Source organism: Aquarana catesbeiana, linkage group LG05 (assembly GCF_042186555.1).
Source record: "Aquarana catesbeiana isolate 2022-GZ linkage group LG05, ASM4218655v1, whole genome shotgun sequence".
Lineage (NCBI taxonomy): Eukaryota > Metazoa > Chordata > Amphibia > Anura > Ranidae > Aquarana > Aquarana catesbeiana.
Window position 1 is genome coordinate 334,655,426 of NC_133328.1, and position 24,277 is coordinate 334,679,702.

At 43.0% G+C, this 24,277-nt stretch overlaps 1 pseudogene; it reads left to right on the plus strand.

Moving 5' to 3' along the window:
• The first annotated feature begins 23,476 nt into the window (after positions 1-23,476).
• LOC141145892 (ADP-ribosylation factor 1-like) lies at positions 23,477-24,051 on the plus strand (annotated as a pseudogene).
• The last annotated feature ends 226 nt before the right edge of the window (positions 24,052-24,277 follow it).

Here is a 24,277-nt window from a genome sequence, read left to right on the forward strand (position 1 = left end):
TACCTTCGTTATTATGTTCGTCACTTCCATTCCTCCTTCCTCCGCTCACAGATCGTACGTACGACGCACGCGTGTTACGCTTTATATACACCGCGCATGTGTGAAACTACACCTGCGTCGCCCGCCCCTGACATTCTTTATTGAATATTGAATATTCCCCTCCCCGTCTCTTTCGTCGCAGTTGGAGAGGAACATGGTGGAGACACAGCAGGTGCTTAATAGCAACAACAAGGAGGAAAGCCCGGAGCAAGAAACATCCCGATCCAGGAGGAGGAGATTGAAGGCCTCAGATATGTCCTTTGAAGAGATGGTGGAGATGGTCGACATATTGAAGAGGGCCGACTATGATGGGAAGTATGGACCGTACCTAAACCCAAATGTGAGAAAGGCCAAGATCATGACTAAGGTTGTGAAGAGTCTGCACCAGAATTTTGGGTTACAACGATCCAAGGAGCAATTGAGGAAACGCTGGTCGGACCTCAAATTAAGGGAGCAGGATCAGTATAGAAGGATCAAGAAAGTGCTTCTAAAACATAAGTACTTGTCGTGTGTTCCTATTCTTATTATTACTTGCATGCTGCTCCATGTGCATTTCTTTACTGTTGAACAGTTTAAAATGACTACTTTCATGTTCGTGAGCACAGTAATCGGTCGTAGTAAATATCGTTCGTTTGCCAACTAAATACCATGTTTTTGCCAGATACAGGGTTTGGCATGTTTGGCATTTGGTCATGATAATTGAAGAAGGGGAGCAGAGTATTGTGGTACCTCCGGATGTGGAGGAAGGAGAGGTGGAAGAAGTGCTCGAATTTGGCACCACAACAGGTCAGTGTCGGACACCACAGATTCAGGTAATAAATGTTTTTAATACATGGTGTGTATTTTTATTTTAGGTGATGTTCAGGTTGTGGTACCAAAATCCAGTCATTTCACCAGTGACAGTGCCTAAAGGATTATCCAGGAAATCATGTTTTGTAGTCGTGATTTGGATATTATCAAAGAAAAAACCAAGGAGATTGAACAAAGACTGAAGAACATGATTGATGTAGGGAGAATTTAAATCCTAAAAAGATTCCTGGAGTTGAACCACCTCCCATAGCGGAAACTCTATACATAATAAACACACATAGTGCCTATGAAACACAATTTGCTCGGAGTTGTGGTAATCACAAAAAGGTTTCTAAAATATGGAGTACCTGGCTAACATGGTATCCTCTAAATGTAGGCCTCAGATTTTTTGGGAAGAATTAAATAATCTATAATAGTATGATGCAACAGGTTTAGGCTGATTTCCACAGCAACCCTTCACATAAAGGCTGGTCAAAGGACATATCCATATATTGTTGGTTTATGTTAGTTATTTTAGCTATTATTCCTTTTGTTTTATTCTTCATATCTCATTTTTTTATCAATATGTTGTCCACACAGGACCAATTGCATAAGTAGGTAGGGCCCACCAAGGACACGATGTGACCTGCTAAAAAAATAACAGGATATCACCAATACTTAATGCTGTTAATTACTGTTACCTTAAGAAGTACTAATACAAGACAACAATTATTGATTGTACTTTATTTTACTGTTCCTATTACTTTTTCTTTGTAAAAACCTTAATAAAAACATATTGAAGTTAAAAAGATTCCTGGAATTTTTTAAATTTTTTTTTAATAAAAATGTATCTAAAGTTTTAATACAGTTTAAAAGCCAAATTTGGAAGATGCGCACAGTGTGTCAACGTGTGCTATTGGCCATCAGGGGATTTCAATGTACGCGTTTTGTGGGTGCAACCACTTCCTCCCAACTCCAGTAGGCAAGAGGAAGTGGTTGCACCCTCAAAACATTGATCCCTCATGATGGGAAATAGCACATGTTGACATTAGGTATGGGAAAGAAAGGAAATCCCCATTTTGACTCACAATTTGTGTGCATATTCTAAATTTGGCTTTTACATGGATTTCACCCCATCTGATGAAGGCAAGATCAAGACCTTTTTCACACTATAAAATGTCTGATATTGCCTTCTTTTTTTCAATGTTGAACTTTGTAAGTTCCAGAGTTGTGTATGTGATGTTTGTAAACATGCCTGTTTCTGTATTTTTTCATAAATTTCAAGGTAAAACTTTGAAAAAAAAATGTGTTTACCGCCAAATGTTTTATAAAACGCACATGTGAAGGTGCACGGAGTAAAAGGTTTTATACTCAACAATGTGCGGCTTCTTCTTTCAATGATGAATACCATTTTTTGTGTTAAGTTGGTGTTTACAGTGACAATGGGTGTTATTTAATAATGGAAAAACCACTTGGCACTACTGTACTGGGAGAACCTAGGAGACAGCAAAAATAAACCAAAGCAGTAAATGAAAATCAAGATTTGATCTGATAAAGAGAAAATGTATTCAAAATGTGCTGGCATAGAAATGGCCCCCCTACCCGTAAAATATTCTACATATTTTTCTTGAACTTCACGGGCACTTTGGGGGGGACAAGCCAGGATGGCCAGCTTCCAGGGTCGTCATTGGAGTTTCTGAAAGTCAGGCCTCAGGTTCAACAGAGGCAACATAACTTGCATTATGTCTTTTTAAAAAAATGTGCAGGATGCAGCAACATAAAATGATATGGTTTAGTTTGTTTTCTGCCATATTTATGGCTGTTTGAAATAGGCAGAATTGGCTGGCCAGGATCCCAAACGCATTCTCCACGACTCTTCTGGCTCTGGCCAGCCGGTAATTAAAAACCCTCTTCTCTGGGGTGAGGGTCCTCTGGGGGAATGGCCCCATCACATGGTCACCCAGACCGAATGCCTTATCTGCGATGAAGACAAATGGCAGTCCTTCCACGTTCTGCTCCAGAGGTGGCAATCCCAAGCCACCACTCTCGAGACATCAATAGAACTTGGTCCGGGCAAATACTCCACCATCTGACATCTGTCCATTCCTCCCCAAGTCCACATATAAAAACGCATATATCGCCGACACCACCACCATCAACACAATACTATTAAACCCCTTGTAATTATAATAGTATGACCCCGAATGGGGTGGTGGGATGATGTGGACGTGCTTCCCATCGATCGCAGTTAGGAAAGTCCCACCGCTCAGCAAATTGGGAAGCCACAGTCTGCCATTCCTGTGGCGTTGAAGGAAACTGTGGAGTCAAACAAGAAAAAAAATAGTTTTAATTTTGCACTTAAACATTGCAAGCAGATTAGACACAAACATTCTTGGCCAACATCAGTATAACATTTATTTTAAGGAGTATTTAAAGGCAAAAATATAAGGCCCACTTATCAGATTCCTCACTCCCTCTGATGGCCCCTTGGAAATATTTTAGGTGGGGGGTATGTTTTGGACAGGTAACCCTCTCAAATTCATTGAAAGCTGAATGCATAAATAATGTGTGTTACTTTGGCCAGCCCCTCCTTACTTACATTATTGGCAGCCCACTGGACAGGTAAAAAGTGTCGTGACACAAAAATATGAATACACACTGTACAAATGGAAGCACATTTTTACAGTCTGAAATTACCTATCAAGATAATAGGAGAACAAAACTTTAAACAGTACCATTTGAAAGTATTCAGGCAGGCCCTTTCACTACATGCTTTAGGGCATTCATCCATACATCTGAACACAAAAGAGGTAGGTATAGTGTGTATAGGTTTGGCAAAAAAATCCTCTGGCACTCTGCCTGAATTTAAGGACTCAAATAACATTTGGACACATTTTAGGGGGTGTTTAGGGTAAAGCACTACAATGGAGCTGACAAAATACATTAAGTGACTAGGCGAGGTAGATATGGGCCCAGGATAGCATGCTGGGGAGGTTAGTGAAGGCAAATATGCATGAAGGATAAAAAACAAACTTTTAAAAATTCCAGCATGCATGAGAACAAAGGGGACATTCGCAGCATATTACAATCATGGTAATTAGGGAATGATGAAAGAAATACAATATATTAGCAAACATTAAATACAAACATAATGTGATGTTAAAGGAAAAATCTTACCTAATATAGTCCTTCTGCAGGGCCTGAATAATAGCAGAACAGGCCTCTGGAATAATGATCCCCAGAGCCTGGGGGGAGATGCCTGTCGAGAACTTGAGGTCTTGTAGACTTCTCCCAGTCGCCAAGTACCACAATGTGGCAACTAGCCTCTGCTCTGGGGGTGATGGCTTGCCGAATGCAGGTGTCCTGCCTGCTGATATAAGGGGACAGCAAAGCCAACAAACTGAAAAATAGGGTCCATCATCCGGAGATAATTCCTGAAATCATCAGGGTTATTCTCCTAGATCTCCGGCAACAAAGGCATATGAGAGAATTGGTCACGCTGGAGCAACCAATTCTTGGTCCATGTACTCCTCCTCGCCCTGTTCATGGACTGGGCTTGGGTCAAAGCTAGAAGCCCAACACCAAGCCCCCACACAGCATGAACACTATGACGAGCACATACCCACAACAGTCGGCTGGTCAGAACGAACTAAACAGAACACACTGAAGAACAGCAAGGCCTGTGAAGAGCGAGCTGAAAATCAGTAACGAGCGGACAAGAAAGCACTAAAAAACAGATACGAACTGACTTCATGCACTGAAAACCAGATAAACCCACAAGCACAAACTGAACAGCAGTAAAATGATCTGAAAAAGCAACAGTCTGAAAAGGGCGAATCATCTCTCTCCAAACCTCTACTAACATGAGATAAACACGAGATTAGCAGAAGGAGCCCAAAGGGTGGCACGCTGGCTATTGAACTTTCCTTTTCTAGTCCTGTCGTACATGTTGTACGTCACCGCGTTCTGGACGGTCGGACTTTGGTGTGACCGTGTGTATGCAAGACAAGCTTGAGTGGAATTCCGGCGGAAAAACCATCATGGCTTTTTCCGACGAAAGTTCCGAACGTGTGTACGTGGCATAACACTCACTTCTAATGCCCTGTACACAAGGTCGGACATTGATCGGACATTCCGACAACAAAATCCATGGATTTTTTCAGACGGATGTTGGCTCAAACTTGTCTTGCATACACACGGTCACACAAAGTTGTCGGAAAATCCGATCGTTCTAAACGCGGTGACGTAAAACACGTACGTTGGGACTATAAACGGAGCAGTAGCCAATAACTTTCATCTCTTAATTTATTCTGAGCGTGCATGGCACTTTGTGCATCGGATTTGTGTACACACGATCGGAATTTCCGACAATGGATTTTGTTGTCGGAAAATTTTATAGCAAGCTCTCAAACTTTGTGTGTCGGAAATTCCGATGGAAAATGTGTGATGGAGCCCACACACGGTCGGAATTTCCGACAACAAGGTCCTATCACACATTTTCTGTCGGAAAATCCGACCGTGTGTACAGGGCATAAGAGTGCCTCATTGATGGAGTTGAATTACAAACCTCTTCAAACCAAAGTAGAAGAGGAGCTTAACCAACTGGCTCAAGTAGAATTATCATGGGTAGGGAGACTGGTGGCCTATAAAATTCAGGTTTTACCCCAGATTCTATATTTATTTAGATTGTTACACATTCCTTCTCTGAAATAATACCTGAAGGTCCTCACAAACCTCCTCACACAATTTATGTGGCCATTTAGTAAAGCGCAGGTCAGTAGGTGGAATGGGCATGGTTGATCTACAAGACTACCACTCTGCTGTCCACTTAGACCAGTTAAAACACTGGTTTAGTCCATCTGATGCGGCACTGTTTGCTGTAGAGAAGGGGATAAATGAAACAGATAACTTGAACTATGCTCCTTGCCACTTACTACCAGAGCATCTATCTTAGCATGGAGGAAAATTACCCATTCCACTGCCAGTTCAGGAGTATGGCCTGATATTAAATTCCCTTTGGCTGTATTAACACAAATTATCCCAGACCTAACATTAAGCAACTGGGACCGTTACAGAATCTACTGGGTTGAAGACCTCTTATTACAAGGCTCACCTTGATCAACAGAAATTCTCATAACTAAATGTAACCTACTGCACCGCACTGCACTGCACAGCACCGCACTCAGTTTACTCTGTATTCATCATTTCTTATTGTCCTCTCCAATCCCCTCAATAAATCTACATCCAAAGGTGTGGCCATTCTTTACCAACCCTGTGAAACCCACTAAAGGTACTTAATTTTTATGTAACATTTCACAACAGAAGGGTGAATTTGACTAAAAACTAGCTCTTTGATTATGAGAAACAGATTTCCAAACCCCTCTTTCTAATTCCCAATAGCTATGAGGGATAAGGTATAACTTTTCAGTCAAGTAATTTGTGCACCACTAGGGTTTGGCCCTAAGTTTTAACTAGATAATACCTCACCCCATATAAGCTAGATAAGATGTTTGACACCAACCTGCCTCTATGTTGGTGAGGTGGCGGCTCCACAGGCACACTTATGCATAAATTGTGGTCTTGTAATAATATCCGCAGCAGCAGAAAATATTCCAAATCATTCTACTGTCACAGGTTTTCTAACCCCTTTCAATCCTGAAAATTCCAGAAAATTATGACTAATATTTTGTTATCTGCTAAAATAACAATTACGAGACATTGGAAGCAGGATCTGGTCCCCATTTTGTCTGAAGCTGTGAATATTTCCCACTAACATTATTTGTATGAAAAATCACAAGCTTTGCAATCCGATTCCTTCCATATTTTTGAAACATCATGGAAACCTTGGGTCGAATGGTACTCTTCTTTAAATATATAGAACATTTTTGCAGTAATATCATGCACCCCTAGTCTTTTATCCTGGATGTAACTATTGATAGCTCATGAATATGACTATGCTTTGAAATGCTGTTCTGAAAACTTGGATTTAGCTCTTTCTTTATTACTTTTCTTGTATTTCCCTCTCTCTCTCTGTTTTTGTATCTGGCATTTGCTTTCCCTCAAATGTTGTGTTGATTTATGTACCTTATATTCATATTTTACCTTATAAGCATTGATGGCTGCGTCCGCTATATTGCTTGTTACATATCTTTTATATGTCTTGTCTTTAATTCAATAAAAACTATACAAAAAATTGTTTCTTTGTAAACTGCTGCACCTGATATCAATGCTTTAAAAATGGTATCTAGCATTTAGAATACTGTATACATACAGTACACAGCCCTATGTTCCAGCAGGGGTATAGGGACTTGACATCTGCTGCCAGAGCAAGATTTTTACTTCAAGATTTTTTTTTATTTGAGATAAGAAAGAAATATACAAAGGATAATGAAAAAAAGAAAGAAAATGTAACAGCTAAGGCTAGTATAGTAATATATGAATCCAAAGATCGAATACAAATGGAAACAGCCTTCCAAGCTTATGGTCGACCACAATGGGTCCTCTCATTCCATCACCTCCATGGAAGAAGGTCTTGCGTTACCCTACACATGGAATATAATCTCTGAATCATCCCCAGCAACAGGACCCCAAAAAATCTGGAGACATTTGCGACAACTTGACACACCTCCAGCAACTGTTCCTGTCATTGACCAAGATGATCTTGCCTAGCATCCACCTTACTGCTGCTCTCCTTAAGCGAGACCCCCCCTGCTTTGGGCCACCAGCCAACCTGTATTGGCCATTTGAACTTATCCCCCCACTTCAACATGCAACTACTATGTGTCATGTATCCTCAGTAATGTTTGTCTGTCAGCTTACCTATCCATGTGTTCAGTTTGAGAGACAAGCTGCCCTTCACCTGGCTGCTTAAGTAATCTCTTCTCAAAGCATGACTCCACCCCAGGCCCTATCAGGGAGCACTATATTAACCTGTGCAGTGCATTCCAGCCCTGCTGATCAATATTGTGTGTTTGGCTTCAGTGTGCTCCTTGGTGTGTGTTCTACGTCTGATTCTTGTTACCGATTTGGGCTTGTTTTTGACTGTCTTTGTCTGCTTAATATCCTGACCTTGACTATCCTTACCTGCTTGTTGCCCTGACCTTTGGCTATCTCCTGACTATCCTTTGTTGTCGCAGTCTGCTGTTTCCTCTCTACCTTCCTGTACTCTACCATGAGCTGGGAGGCCCTGTGGGTCGCTACCTGGAGCCAGACTGCAGCTAAATCCATCCCCACCACTAGGGGCCTCTGGTGGACACCCGCTGGCTCTTAGATTCCGTGCCCTGGGAAATCTCATGCTCTAGCTCCCAGTGTGATCCGTGTTGGTGCTCCAGAATACCTGCTCTCCTGAATCACCTAGAGCTCCATCCACAGCAATCAGTCGTAGGGTCCACTACCTTGCGGTGCACTCCTGACCCCAACAGGATGCTTCTGTAACCTGGACTCAGGTGACCTGACAGTTTGATCAGCCATGGACCTGGCTGACGTACAGCTACCCGCAGATGATCCATTGCAGGGCATAGTCTTCAGACCCAGGAATCGAATCAGACTCAGGTGATGTGATTCCTCCAGGATCTGGCTTCGCGTAGCTTCAGGCCTCCTTGGGAACCCCAAGTCAGCAACCTCAATTACAATCAGCAGCTGTACCTATTCTGGGTACAGTCGCAGCCACACATTCACTACAACTGCCAGCTCCATTCTTTTTCCTTGGGAACTCCAAGGCCTGCAAGGGATTCTTCAGCCAATGCACCATTTATTTTGAACTCCAGCCTCGAAACTTCCCGTCTGATTGGGCAAAGGTAGCCTATATTATTTCCCTACGCTTCTGTGAAGCTTTAGCCTGGGCTGCTCCCCTGTGGGAGAAGAATGATCCTGTGGTTTCCAGCCTGTCAGACTTCTTGAAGCTCTTTTGAAGCATCTTTGAGGAACCAGCTCGGGTTTCTTCAGTGGCCAGTGCCCTTTTATGTCTTTGCCAAGAATCTTCTTCAGTGGGACAATATGCTCTTCAGTTTCAAATCCTCACAGCTGAATTGAGCTGGAACAAAGAGGCCTTAGTTGCAATCTTTTTATATGGCATCTCTGACTGAGTGAAAGACGAATTAGCTGGAAGAGCCATCCTCGCCTGTCTGGACGATGTAATTTCCTTGTGTAACCAGATCGATATTCATTCTCAGGAGAGGTCCCTAGAAAAAAGACGCCAGCACTCCCTGGGCCCTAGCTAGTCTGAGCTCCCCTCCCTTCATCCTGTGGAGCATCTTCTGCCTGCTGAGGAACCTATGCAGCTGGGTCGGACCAGACTAACCCCCAAAGAAAGCGATAGGCGCAGAACCCTGGGCTTGTGTCTCTATTGTGGGGGCAAGGGTCATTTTCATGACTCCTGCTCGCTTCGTCCAGGAAATTTTCAGGTCTAATACCCTTTTGCCCCTCACTACGCCACTGTTAGTCTCGGCAATTGATGGCACTGTTATCCCAGGGAGCCCTATCAGCTTCCAGACTCTCCCTATTAAAATGTCTTTAGGGATCGTTTGACTGTGCTATTGACCTTGTTCCCGGAGCAACTCTGCCCAGGGGTCGTACCTACCCTCTGTCCATCCCAGAGACCCAGGCCATGTCAGAGTAGGTCGCCGAGAATCTAGAGAGAGGTTTCATCCGGAAATCCTCATCGCCTGCAGGAGCAGGGTACTTTTTTTGTTGGCAAAAAGGAAGGTACCATGAGACTGTGCATCGACTATTGAGGTTTAAATGCGGTGACTATCAAAAATCGATACCCCTTAACCTTAATATCTGAGCTATTCGACAGGTTGAAAGGTGCCTCCATTTTTACCAAGTTGGATCTCAGAGGTGCATACAATCTGATTCAGATACGGAAAGGTGACAAATGAAAAACTGTGTTTAACACTAGAGATGAGCATTATGAATACTTGGTTATGCCTTTTAGTTTGTGTAATGCCCCAACTGTGTTCCGAAACTTTGTCAATGAAATCTTCATGTATCTGCTGTATCAGTTTGTTGTCATCTATCTGGATGACATTCTCATCTTTTCAGAAAATCTGCTTGTCCACAGAAACCATGTCTGCACTGTACTTCAGCGCCTTAAAGAGAATAATCTGTATGCCAAGCTGGAGAAATGTTCTTTTGAATGTTGCGGTCCTGTTTGTGGGATGCTTTGTCTCGAGTTTGGGTTTTCGTATGGATCCTGGAAAGGTCTTTGCCATTACCAACTGACCTCTTTCTGCTAGCTTCAAGGCCACACAACGCTTTCTTGGGTTCACAATTATTATAGGCAGTTCATTTAAAATTACTCTTCCATTGCTGCGTCTATTATTTATAGAAAAAGCAGTACAGCGCATAAAATAAAGATATGAATGTAAAACTAAAGTCCAACATGAACAAATTGCAGGCAATATTCCAGTGATTCCTCCAGTGACTCAGGTGACATAAGAGAAACGAAAGGTGACTGTAGTGACACACATGGACCTCCACCTTCGGTGACACCAGCTGCTCACCTCAATAGATGGACCCCTGAGTAAATCAGTCAGGTCAAAATCAGCGGTTCCCTCACAGGGACAATACCATAGGAGGACAGCAACAGCAGCAGCAGCGGCTTAGAAATATCAGCTCTCAGTGATCAGCATACAGGCAGATATTCACATGTAAAAAATTAAGAAAGGATCTAGTGCTCTCTGTATAGTGCTAAAACGATTTATTAAAAGATATGCAAAGGCACTCACATTACAATTCACTGTACCCCAGTGCGGAGGATGAAAGTATGGATGGAGTGGATGTCCCAGTACAGGATGGACGAGCGGAGAGCGCGGGTGACGTCACGATCGGAGCACGTACACGGATGCCGTACGCGTTATGTCCCTCAAAGTGGGCGGGACTTCCTCAGCGGCGACGGCTGAACGTGAGAACACCATTTATATGCAAGTCCGCTCCTCCCCATCAACCAATGGGCTCAGATGTGTAACCTTCTCTATGGTAACCCAGTCTAACTACTCAGAAACAGGAAGTGACTTCATAAGCTCCTCCCGAGCAACCAATAGGCTTGAATATGCCCATCACTATAGTAACCAGGGTCAAAACATTCAAACCAGGAAGTCACTATCTGCATGAAATAGCCATGGATCTATGAATAAAAAGCTGATATTAAAAAGCCTATAGTAATATGCCACAAGGACACAGCCATACAGCTACTAGAATAAAATAAAACATAAATACAAATTGTAAAAATATGCAAAAAAGTATAATTATTAAAACAATCGGCGTAAACCCCATGCTTCCGCTCGACATCCTGGGTCATCCAATCCATTAATGCAAAGTACATATGAAATTAACATTTTAAATTAATGAAAAACTTTACAGAGAGCAATTACTAGCGATCAGAGATGAAGCAGTTAACATCGAACTCGACGTTCAAGCCCCCCGGAACAAGAACCTTAGTCTCATGGATCCAATGAGATTCTCTACGACTTATTTGGCGTAGAGAATTGCCCCCCCTCCAATGTTTATCAACTCTCTCTATACCCCAGAAGCTTAAACCCCTGGGGTTTTGGTTGTGTACCAGTTTAAAATGCTTTGAGATGTTGTGTGTTTTTATCCCTTTTTTAATATTGTTGACATGTTCCCCTAAGCGAACATGTAAAGGGCGGGATGTCCTACCAATATATTGTAAGCCACACTCACACTGTAACATGTAGACAACCCCGATCGTGGTACACGTTATGAGTTGTTCTATTTTGTATTCTTTACCTGTGGAGGTGGCTTTAAAACTTTTGCGTTTTTTATTATTGCACTTGGAATGCCTGCAGGCTGTGCACCGCCCACAGGCATAAAATCCTGAAAGAAAGGAAAAAAGTCTACTTTCAGAATGTACTGGGGGATCCACTACGCCAGGGGCTAGGCGATCACGTAAAGATGGAGCCTTTTTATAAATAAACAACGGACGAGGTGGCAACAGGGGACCCAGCACACGATCCTGTTTGAGAATTGACCAATTCTTTGAAACAAGTTTTTCAAATTGCTTGTGCTGGATGTTAAAATTCAGTACCATTTTAAAATTCGAAACATCTGAGCCAGTGTCCTTGATCTTATCGGATATCAAAGAGGTCCTGTCCATAGCCATAACCCTCTCAACCTCACTGCTTAATGTATGTGTATCATATCCTTTTTCTACAAACCTAGATGAAAGTAAGGCAGATTGAGAGAGGAAATCACTATCTCGTGTGCAGTTCCGTCTGAGTCTGACAAATTGTCCCCTGGGGATGTTACAGAGCCATGATTTGTGATGACAACTCCCCACTGGCTCAGATGTTTCGAATTTTAAAATGGTACTGAATTTTAACATCCAGCACAAGCAATTTGAAAAACTTGTTTCAAAGAATTGGTCAATTCTCAAACAGGATCGTGTGCTGGGTCCCCTGTTGCCACCTCGTCCATTGTTTATTTATAAAAAGGCTCCATCTTTACGTGATCGCCTAGCCCCTGGCGTAGTGGATCCCCCAGTACATTCTGAAAGTAGACTTTTTTCCTTTCTTTCAGGATTTTATGCCTGTGGGCGGTGCACAGCCTGCAGGCATTCCAAGTGCAATAATAAAAAACGCAAAAGTTTTAAAGCCACCTCCACAGGTAAAGAATACAAAATAGAACAACTCATAACGTGTACCACGATCGGGGTTGTCTACATGTTACAGTGTGAGTGTGGCTTACAATATATTGGTAGGACATCCCGCCCTTTACATGTTCGCTTAGGGGAACATGTCAAAATATTAAAAAAGGGATAAAAACACACAACGTCTCAAAGCATTTTAAACTGGTACACAACCAAAACCCCAGGGGTTTAAGCTTCTGGGGTATAGAGAGAGTTGATAAACATTGGAGGGGGGGCAATTTTCTACGCCAAATAAGTCGTAGAGAATCTCATTGGATCCATGAGACTAAGGTTCTTGTTCCGGGGGGCTTGAACGTCGAGTTCGATGTTAACTGCTTCATCTCTGATCGCTAGTAATTGCTTTCTGTAAAGTTTTTCATTAATTTAAAATGTTAATTTCATATGTACTTTGCATTAATGGATTGGATGACCCAGGATGTCGAGCGGAAGCATGGGGTTTACACCGATTGTTTTAATAATTATACTTTTTTGCATATTTTTACAATTTGTATTTATGTTTTATTTTATTCTAGTAGCTGTATGGCTGTGTCCTTGTGGCATATTACTATAGGCTTTTTAATATCAGCTTTTTATTCATAGATCCATGGCTATTTCATGCAGATAGTGACTTCCTGGTTTGAATGTTTTGACCCTGGTTACTATAGTGATGGGCACATTCAAGCCTATTGGTTGCTCGGGAGGAGCTTATGAAGTCACTTCCTGTTTCTGAGTAGTTAGACTGGGTTACCATAGAGAAGGTTACACATCTGAGCCCATTGGTTGATGGGGAGGAGCGGACTTGCATATAAATGGTGTTCTCACGTTCAGCCGTCGCCGCTGAGGAAGTCCCGCCCACTTTGAGGGACGTAACGCGTACGGCATCCGTGTACGTGCTCCGATCGTGACGTCACCCGCGCTCTCCGCTCGTCCATCCTGTACTGGGACATCCACTCCATCCATACTTTCATCCTCCGCACTGGGGTACAGTGCATTGTAATGTGAGTGCCTTTGCATATCTTTTAATAAATCGTTTTAGCACTATACAGAGAGCACTAGATCCTTTCTTAATTTTTTACATGTGAATATCTGCCTGTATGCTGATCACTGAGAGCTGATATTTCTAAGCCGCTGCTGCTGCTGTTGCTGTCCTCCTATGGTATTGTCCCTGTGAGGGAACCGCTGATTTTGACCTGACTGATTTACTCAGGGGTCCATCTATTGAGGTGAGCAGCTGGTGTCACCGAAGGTGGAGGTCCATGTGTGTCACTACAGTCACCTTTCGTTTCTCTTATGTCACCTGAGTCACTGGAGGAATCACTGGAATATTGCCTGCAATTTGTTCATGTTGGACTTTAGTTTTACATTCATATCTTTATTTTATGCGCTGTACTGCTTTTTCTATATGCTATTTTATGGGATTTGATAAATTTACCCTCAGTATCACAGCTGCTTTTTAGTTAGGCTTTGGTCCGCGCTGGTTGATTTTTGTTTATATCTGCGTCTATTATTGCCTTGACCAAGAAGGGTGCGAATGCCAAGGACTGGCCCCCTGAAGCTGTCTCTGCATTTTACGACCTGAAACAGGTCTTTGTCTCTGGACCTTTCTTGAGGAGACCTAATCTTAGGGATCCATTTTTTTATTGAAGTGGATGCACTGCTTCAATGGGGGTGGGAGCTGTGCTTCTTCAATCCTTTGAGAAGAGATGTCAACCATATGCGTTCTTCTCCAAAAAAAATTCTCAGACAGAGAGAAATTATGCTATTGGTGATCGGGAACTTCTGGCAATTAAATTGGCATTAGAGCAGTGGCGTCATCTCTTGGAGGGTCCCCCTCACTCAATAAAGATTTTTACTGATCATAAGAATCTACAGTACTTACATAATGCTAAACTTCTGAATCTCAGACAGGCCAGGTGGAGTATTTTCTTTTCCTGTTCTAATTTCACGATTACGTACAAACCTGGTCCCTGCAACAGTCGTGCTGATGCACTCCCTAGGTCATTTGACACTTTGGACAAGGAGCTCACCCCTGAATCTGAGCCAATCATTCCAACCTCATGCATTGTTGCCCATTCTACCACCCTGGAGTCAAAAATTCCTCCTGGCAAGACCTTCGGCCCCACTGAACTAAGAGCTAAAATCCTCCATTGGGGACATGACTCCAAGGTGGCAGGTCATGCTTGGTTCCTCTGATCCTTCCTGCTCATCAGTCGCCACTACTGGTGGCCTAATCTCCGCTCATATGTCAAAGACTACGTTAAGGCTTGTCATGTCTGTGCTCAGTCTAAATCCTCCATACAAACCCCTGCTGGTCTTCTTATGCCCTTGCCCATTCCTAAGGAGCCCTGGTCTCACATTGCCATGGATTTTATCACCAATCTCCCACTGACTGAGAATAATACGGTCATTTGGGTGATAATCGATTGGTTCTCCAAGATGGCTCATTTTGTTCCTTTTCCTGGCCTCCCTTCTGCCTCTGCTTTGGTTCCCATTTTTGTTCGAGAAATCTTCCACCTCCATGGGTTTCTTCTCATATTGTTCCTGACAGGGGAATACAATTTACATCTCTTTTCTGGAGAGCTTTTTCCAATCCCTCAATATTGTCTTGATTTTTCCTCTTCTTACCACCCTCAATCCAATAGACAGACTGGGAGGGTTAATCAGGAGTTAGAGGTCTTTCTCCACACCTTAGTCTCTGCTGATCATGACAATTGGTCCTTTCTATTCCTGTGGGCAGAATTCTCTCACAACAATCATGTAAATACCAGTTTTCAGAAGACACCCTTTTTTCACAGTTTATGGAAAACACTGTTCCCTGTTCTCCAGACATTCCAGCTTTGGCTACGGCTCAGGAGTCTTTCAATTCCATTTTGGTTGACGTTCATGATTCCCTCCGGGCAGCTGCTGACAAATTCAAAGGCTTTGCCGACTGTCGCAGGCGTAAACCGCCTTCTCTACAGCCAGGTGACAGAGTCTGGCTATCCACCAGGAACATCAAGCTCTGAGTTCCTTCTCTGAAGTTTGCCCCAAGATTCATTGGTCCGTAAACTATAACCTCTAAACTGAATCCAGTTTGTTTCAAACTTGTTCCTCTCCCTACCACAGCCCCGGTTTCGGAGGATAATCAGAAGTACGAGGTTAGTCAAATTCTGGATTCTCGGCTCTGTAGAGGCATTCTTCAGTACCTCGTGCATTGGAAAGGGTTTGGTCCTGAGGAGAGGCCTTGGATCACTGCATCTGAGGTCTTTGCATCTCGTCTGTTGAGGATGTTTCATCTGAGGTTTCACTCTAAGCCTCGGCCCAGGCAGGGGATGCCTCGTAAGAAGGGGGTACTGTCATGGATCCGCAGTAATGTTTGTCAGCTTACTTCTCCATGTGTTCAGCTTGAGAGACCAGCTGCCCTTCATCGAGTTGCTTAAGTAATCTTTCCTCAAGGCATGGGTCCACCCCAAGCCCTATCAGGGAACACTATATTAACCTGTGCACTGCAAGCCAGCCCTGCTGATCAATATTGTGTGTTTGGCTTTCACGTGCTCCTTGCTGTTTGTTCTACGTCTGATTCTAGTTACCGATCTTGGCTTGTTCTTGACTGTCCTTGTCTGCTTCATATCCTGACCTTGGCGTGTTCCTTGACTATCCTTACCTGCTTGTTGCCCTGACCTTTGGCTACCTCCTGACTATCCTTTGTTGTCACAGTCTGCTGCTTCCTCTCTACCTTCCTGTACTCTACCGTGAGCGTGAGCTGGGAGGCCCTGGGGGTCGCATCCTGAAGCCAGACTGCAGCTAAATCCATCCCCACCACTAGGGGCCTCTGGTGAACACCCGCTGGCTATTAGATTCTGTGCCCTGGGAAATCTCATGATCTAGCTCCCAGAGTGATCTGTGTTGGTGCTCCAGAATACCAGCTCTCCTAAATCACCTAGAGCTCCATATACAGCAGTCAGCCATAGGGTCCACTACCTTACGGTGCACTACTGACCCCAACGGGGTGCATCTGTCACCTGGACTCAGTTGACCTGACACTATGCCTCTGGCAGCTGCACCTCTCAGTTATTACCTGTTTTTTTCTTTGTTTGTGTTATGGTTTTCTAGACTTCATATTTATCTGATCTACTCAACTCTGCATTGAGTCCTACTGCTTCTAACTGCAAGAGAGAAACTCAAACTGCTTCATCCAACTTGTGAAGACTTAAGACCCTCTGCCTGCACCATACTTACCTGCGAACCTGTAAGTACTTCGTCTGCCAGCATACTTACTTTTCCCCATGGATCTTAAGATTTTAAACTTAAATGCCAACAGGTTAGATCACCTGGCCAAACAGGCATCCCTATGGCAAGCAGCCAAAGCTCAGTTGTGTTCTATACTGTGCATTCAAGAGACATACTTTAAGATTGCAACATCTCCAACCTGCACATGCAGAGACTTCCCCCATATATTAAAGCATCAGGTCCCAAGAAAACCAATGGAGTACAAATGTTTTATATGATGTTTGGCGTTGTCACCAGATTACAGAGCCTGGTTATAAATTTTTGTTCACCTGTTTATAATACATATAACCATATTGACTACTTTTTAGTAGACAAATGGTTACTGCAAAAGGTTAGGAGGTCTGACATAGAAACAATCACATGGTCTGACCATGCATCAACATGTATCTCCATCTCCAATCAAACATCCCCACCACCTCACAAAGTCTGGAGGGCTAATACAGCATGAAAAACTCTCCCTATGCAGATCAACTGCAGAACCAGTTGGTGGAATTCTTTCACAATAATGTTGGTTCTGTGTCAGATTGCTAACTTATGGACTGCACACAAAGCTTTTATTAGAGTTGTTTTATTCAAATTGGGCTAATGGGCCAAAAAGAGGAGGACGCAGCGCATTGATCAAATTACGTAGGAGATTGCCCAGGCAAATTCTCTTAACCAAACTATACTTTGCCAAACTATCCAACACAAACTTCTGGCCCTTCACTAGGAACTCAGAGCCCTGCTTTTGGACTCATTTGAGAAACAACAACGCAACCTTAAAGCCAAAAACATTACAACTACTAACAATGCGGGGTAAACAATGGCACTTTGTATCTGAGGCCACTGCATTAAATTCAAAATTCCCTACATCATACGTCCAGTTTCCAAGAATAAAGTGTCCAATCCATAAGAGATAGCTGATGCATTCAGCAGTTACTATGAAGCCCTATATACTATTCATGATGATACCACCACACCCGCCCTACACCAGCATCTATAGAAACCTTCTTACAACAAATTAAACTTTCCACTCTCTCCTTTGAACAACTACAAGCTCTAAATGCCCCATTCACAGTAGCAGAAGTTGCCATGGCAATGAAATCCCTTCCAAATGGTAAATCACCAGGCCCCGATGATCTGCCAGGAGAATATTATAAGCAGTTCCAAGACACCTTAGCCCCTCACCTTTGCCCATTGTTTTACAATACTGCCTCCTCCTCGGGCATTCCAAAAGAAATGCTAAAAGTCTTAGTAATAACTCTGCCCAAGCTGGGAAAATCTGCAGACATGCCGCTAAATTTTAGGCCGATATTCCTGTTAAACAGAGACCTCAAACTTTACCCCAAAATCATAGCAACCCACCTAATGGAGGTTTTACCCTCTCTTATCAACAAAGATCAAGCAGGATTTACAAAATGGAGGAAGTCTTCAGACGCTACTAGGTGTCTGATTCATATCATACATTTTGCAGAATGTACTCGAACACCTTCTCTGCTCCTCTCCCTGGATGCAGAGAAGGCATTTGACACAGTTAACTGGGCCTACCTACAAGCAGTGCTGTCCAAATTTGGATTTAAGAATAAAATCCTCTCGGCCATCACTGCTTTATACTCCACACCGACTGCTTAGGTCTTTGTAGCTGACCATTTTGGCAGTCACTGTAGGGAAGACACAACATAAAATAAGCTTATTTGAAGAAGATGTCATTCTCATGGTCACCAACCTGCTATCTTCCTTACTGAAAATACAAACTGCCCCGGAATTTGGAGAGATCTCATACTACAAGGTTAATGAATTCAAGTCCCATATCATCAACATGGGGTTGGATGGGGTCTTGTGGAACCTTTTGGAGCTTTTTTACCCCTATCCTTGGAAAGATTCCAAAATAGACTACCTTGGAATAAAACTCACTAACAGTACAAAACATCTCTTCAGTATTCATTTTCTACCATTTAGGCAGCAGTTTTCCCAAGAACTAGAGCCTTTAGCTAAGAATTTTACCAATCTATATCCCTAAGGTTGGGTTCACGCTAATGCGAATTGGATGCGGGTTTCACCGCATCTAATTCGCATGATAGGAGTTTGCGACCAGCTCTCAATGGAGCCGGTTCACATATCTCCATGACGGCTCCGGAGGAGTCCTGTATGTCTTTGGCTCCATATCAGGGCTGAATTCAGGCAAAAATCTGTCCCTGATTCATCCCTGAAATGGTGAACAGTGACGCACTGGGTCTCTGCTATGAGCCAGTTTCGTCAGCAGTGTGAACCCAGCCTGAATCCTTCCTTAATTCGCATTTTAAATACTTCCCACTTCCGATGCACATAGCCGATGACCACGATGTCCGCCGGGCACATGCAATTGCTCATCACAGAGGAGGAATGTGGATTTGTGTGTGTAAACACACAGATCCACGCCCTGTCAGGGAATAGGAGACTGATCATGTGTTCCTAGTATATAGGAACACTGATCAGTCTCCTTCACTAGTCAGCCCCATCCCCCCCACAGTTAGAATCACTCCCTAGGTAACACATTTAACCCCTTGATCACCCCCTAGTGTTAACCCCCTCCCTGCCAGTGACATTTTCTCAGTAATTAGTGTATTTTTATAGCACTGATCGCTGTATAAGTGTCAATGGTCCCAAAATAGTGTCAAAAGTGTCCAATGTGTTCACCGCAATGTCGCACTCCCGATAAAAATCACAGATCGCCACCATTACTAGTAAAAAAATAATAATAAAAATGCCATAAATGAATAACCTATTTTGTAGGCGCTATAACTTTTGCGCAATCCAATCAATATACACTTTTTGCGATTTTTTTCTTACCAAAAATATGTAGAAGACTGTACAGTATATTGGCCTAAACTGAGGATTTTTTTTTTAAATTGGGATATTTATTATAGCAAAAAGCTATAAAAAGCTATTCAGGTCTGGTATGGATATTAAGTTGAACCCCGCACCAAAACTAAACAAAAAATAGCGTGGCGGTCCCCCAGGCCCCCAGCCACTATATACTCTGAACAGCAGTATACTGTATATACTATATGGCCTGCCCTATATACTCTGAAGAAAAATTGGGCCTTAGATGTTGGTGGTGCCAGAACACTGTAACCCCTCACAGTTACTCTTGTTGGGCACAGGAATAGCCCCTGCTGTGAAATATTATATCAAAAATTGTAATTACATGGCCCTGTTAAACAGGGGCAGAAAAATTGGGCCTTGGGTGGTGGTGGTGCCACAACACTGTAACCCCTCACAGTTACTCTTGTTAGGCGCAGGAACGGGCCCTACTGTGAAATATTATATCAAAAATTGTAATTACATGCCCCTTTTAAACAGGGTTAGAAAAATCAGGCCTTTGGTTTTGGTGGTGCGAGAACACTGTAAGCCCTCACAGTTACTCTTGTTGGGCGCAGGAACGGGCCCTGTGTTAAAATATTATATCAAAAAATGTAATTAAATGGCCCTGTTAAACAGGGGCAGAAAAATTGTGCCTTTGGTTTTGGTGGTGCCAGAACACTGTAACCTCTCACAGTTACTCTTGTTGGGCGCAGGAACGGCCCTGCATTTAAATATTATATCACAAATAGTAATTACATGCCCCTGTTAAACAGGGTTAGAAAAAATGGGCCTTGGGTGGTGTGGTGGTGCCACAACACTGTAACCCCTCACAGATACTCTTGTCGGGCACAGGAATGGGCCCTGCTGTGAAATATTAGATCAAAAATTTTAATTACACACCCCTGTTAAACAAGGGCAGAAAAATCGGGCCTTGAGTGATGGTGGTGGTGCCCTAAACCAAAAATATTGTTGGAAGCTAGCATCATCAAGATTGAGGAGGAATAGGATAGTCAGCATAGGCAGTCTTCAAGGGATCCCAGATCCATAGCAAATTCAAGCAGTTACATCAGCATCAGGTGCTTGACAGCTGCTGATCCAAGACTCATTCATTTTTATGAATGTGAGCCTATCAACAGAGTCTGTGGACAGGTGCACTCTTTGATCCGTTACAAACCCTCCAGCAGCACTGAATGTGCGTTCAGAAAGCATGCTGGATGCAGGACAGGCTAGTAGCTCAACTGCATATTGAGCAAGCTCTGGCAGTGGTCCATTCTCAAGACCCAGTAACCCAGTGGATGCTCTGTTGGAAAGGTCTTCAAATCTGTTTTTGCCCCTAGATATTCCTGCACCATATAATGCAGATGCTGTCGATGGTTGCTTGAACCGATCAGACCTTGGTGCTGATAACTTCAAAATTGTTTAAAGGCATCGGTCAGCTGGCCACCTTCTCCACCGCTCCTCCTCTGACTGAATGAAGCCTCAGCATCACGTTGTCCAGCACCAGGAAATTGTAACCTCCCAGGATCTGGAAATGCGTTACACAAACCTTTCTCCAAGGCCTCCTGAAGATGCTTCATCTTCTGCTCCATCTGTGAAGGCAGGATGAGTTCTGCAACTTTACCCTTGTAACGTGGATCAAGAAGGGTTGCCAGTAGGGATGAGCCCGACGTTCGAGTCGAAAGTAAGTTCGACTCAAACATCGGGTGTTCGCCCATTTCCCGAATACCAAACATTATGGGATGTTCACGGGAAATTTGAGCGCCTGTGGAATGCACCATAATGGATGGTGAGACCATCAATGTACTGCGAGATTGCAGTGCATTGACGGCTACTGATTGACCAAAGCATGCACCTGACCTGCATGCTTTGGCCAATCACAGTGTGCTCTGCTGTGAGAGCCATGATTGGCCAAAGGCAGTGCGCCTTTGGCCAATCATGGCTCAGGGGGCTGAATCCACACCCCACACTATGCAAGGCTCCTTACACGGCAGCCATAAATAGTTTTATGAATGAGATCAGCAAAATTACATTTGTAAAGGGAAAAATGTTATTTAAAACTTCTCGTGGATGTAATGTATTGCCGGACCCCGGCATTGTAGATAAAAATAATTTAAAAAAACGGCATTGTTGCCGGCGGGATCCACCATCTTGTGCCGGACCAACCAACGCCTCAGAGGAGAGCTGCTCCAGGGGGAACTGGGACACAGAGAGACGGGGGTGTGTGATTTACTAAGATGAATGCGCTGCACCAGTTCATACAATAATTGGTGCGCTGGAAAAGTCCTTAACCGAATATGCGAACCGGCGCACTTTGAAGCGCAAATAACGATAATAAATACCCGCATATGTAAGCTGCAACTGGCGCTAGGGTAACTGCGGTTTTCTCATTAATAATAGCGCATGCCCAATCCAATTGATTAATTTAATCTCAATGGATGTGTCTTGTTAGACAATTAGTAGGTGTTCTCAGTTAATTAATCCTTTTGACGCTAATCTCATTCCTATCACTTATAATATATCTTTGAATTTTTTTTTTTTTAACCCAAATCTTTCCATACATTACAAAGAACAGAGAAGTGTTTCTAAACCCAATAAATGTATATTTTCAGATCTTGATCTTTAAAGGTGACCATACACTGCAATCAGTTCTTAAATAAACTATATTTAGTGCAAGAGCCTGATTGATTTCCTATAATTTGAATTAATTGTTCAAGTGCGTCTTCCTATTACCTATTTTGCCTAAATATCGAGTTGGACAGAGATTGGCCAATCAGATTGCATAGTGCATGACCATCTTAAGTGCCAAATTTGGAATGTAGATGTGCCATAACCCACTTGTATTTTCCAAAGGATATTTCTTGGGCATTATACAAGACACATGAGAAACCACCTTTTTTTAAGACATGCTAGAGTGGTCAGGAATCTTCAAACTATGGCTCTCCAGCTATTGCGGAACTACACATCCAATGAGGCATTTTAAAACTCTGACATTCACAGACATGACTAGGCATGATAGGAATTGTAGTTCCTGAACAACTGGAGGGTCGTAGTTTGAAGACCCCTGTGCTAGACCTATATTATGCCTCTAGAATCGGGAGTGTGGCATCTACCCAACTTCTCTCTGCTGGTGGACACAAGAACCTACTTTTATAGATATGTATATATATTAGGGCAGCACAGTGGTGTAGTGGTTAGCACTTTCACCTAGCAGCAAAAAGGGTCACTGGTTCAAATCCCACCTGCGACACCATCTTCCTGGAGTTTGCATGTTCTCCCTGTGCCTGCATGGGTTTCCTCCAGGTACTCTGGTTTTCACCCACACAAACACCACCCCATATAAAAATAAATAAAAAAATATCTTAATTTGTAAATAAGGATCATCTCTTCCTCAGAGAATCAATGGGAAAAAATTAGCAGCAATACAAGCAACTTCCTGTAGGGGTGTGATGTAATTCCTGTGTGCTGGCCACCGCCTCCAGAAACCAGATATGCACCATGGGTACATACCTCTGCGCACACAGCAGTTGCGCATCTAGATGCATTTGGTGTATCTAGCTGCAGGAACCCAATTTTTAGGGAAATTAATGGTAAAGCAGATGCAGATTTCCAGGACTGGAATGTTTATAGTGAAAGGCAACTGATGTTTTCTATTAAACAAGGTCTAAATGGGCCATTGACATGCATCACAGTTGAACTTTGGAATGTGTCTTTGCAAAGTTAAACTAAATGAAATCCTTTCTTATTTTTGCTTGGGGATTAGAAGTCTTGCCAGTTTTTGGGGGTGTCTGAACCTCTGATAGGGTGAAAAACCTCCCAAATTTTGCTTTCTCCTTCAAATGTATTCACTTCCTGTCACATAGCCAAACAGGAAGTGAGGGTAAAACCCTATCAATGTCTTTCCTTGGGGACATTGCCATTCCTGACACTATCACATTTCCAACATGGGGAATATGTTTGTAAACCTCTTTAAGGGCCTTTTCGGCAAGAAAGAGATGCATATTCTGATGGTGGGGTTGGATGCGGCAGGTAAAACCACTATTTTATACAAGCTGAAGCTAGGAGAAATCGTCACAACCATCCCCACAATAGGATTTAACGTAGAGACGGTGGAAAATAAGAACATCAGTTTTATGGTGTGGAATGTGGGTGGTCAAGACAAGATCCGGCCTCTGTGGCATCACTACTTCCAGAACACAGGTTTAATCTTCGTGGTGGACAGCAACGATCAGGAGTGAGTCAATGAAGCACAAGAAGAGTTGATGAGGATGTTGGCGGAAGACGAGCTCCGAGATGCAGTATTGTTAGTGTTCGCTAACAAACAGGATCTGCTGAATGTTATGAACGCCGCAGAAATAACAGGCAAGCTAGGACTGCACTCCCTCCACCATAGAAACTGGTATATCCAGGCAACTTGTGCAACTAGCGGAGATGCTCTCTATGAAGGACTGGATTGACTGTCTAATCAGCTCCGGAACCAGGAATAAAAAGCACCAATCATTATATTTATTTATTTTTTCTTGGGGTTAAGTTTTTTTTTTTTTTCCTATTTTTTGTCCCTATCTCCTCTTCATGCCTTCCTATTCTCTCCTATTTGCTTCTCTTTAATGTGGCAAACTGGTCAACTTTGCGGTCTTGAGTGCTGGGACCAGTACTTCCCTTTTCCCCCTGCAGTATGTATCACACCATGCTGTACATGTGGCAATGAAGAGC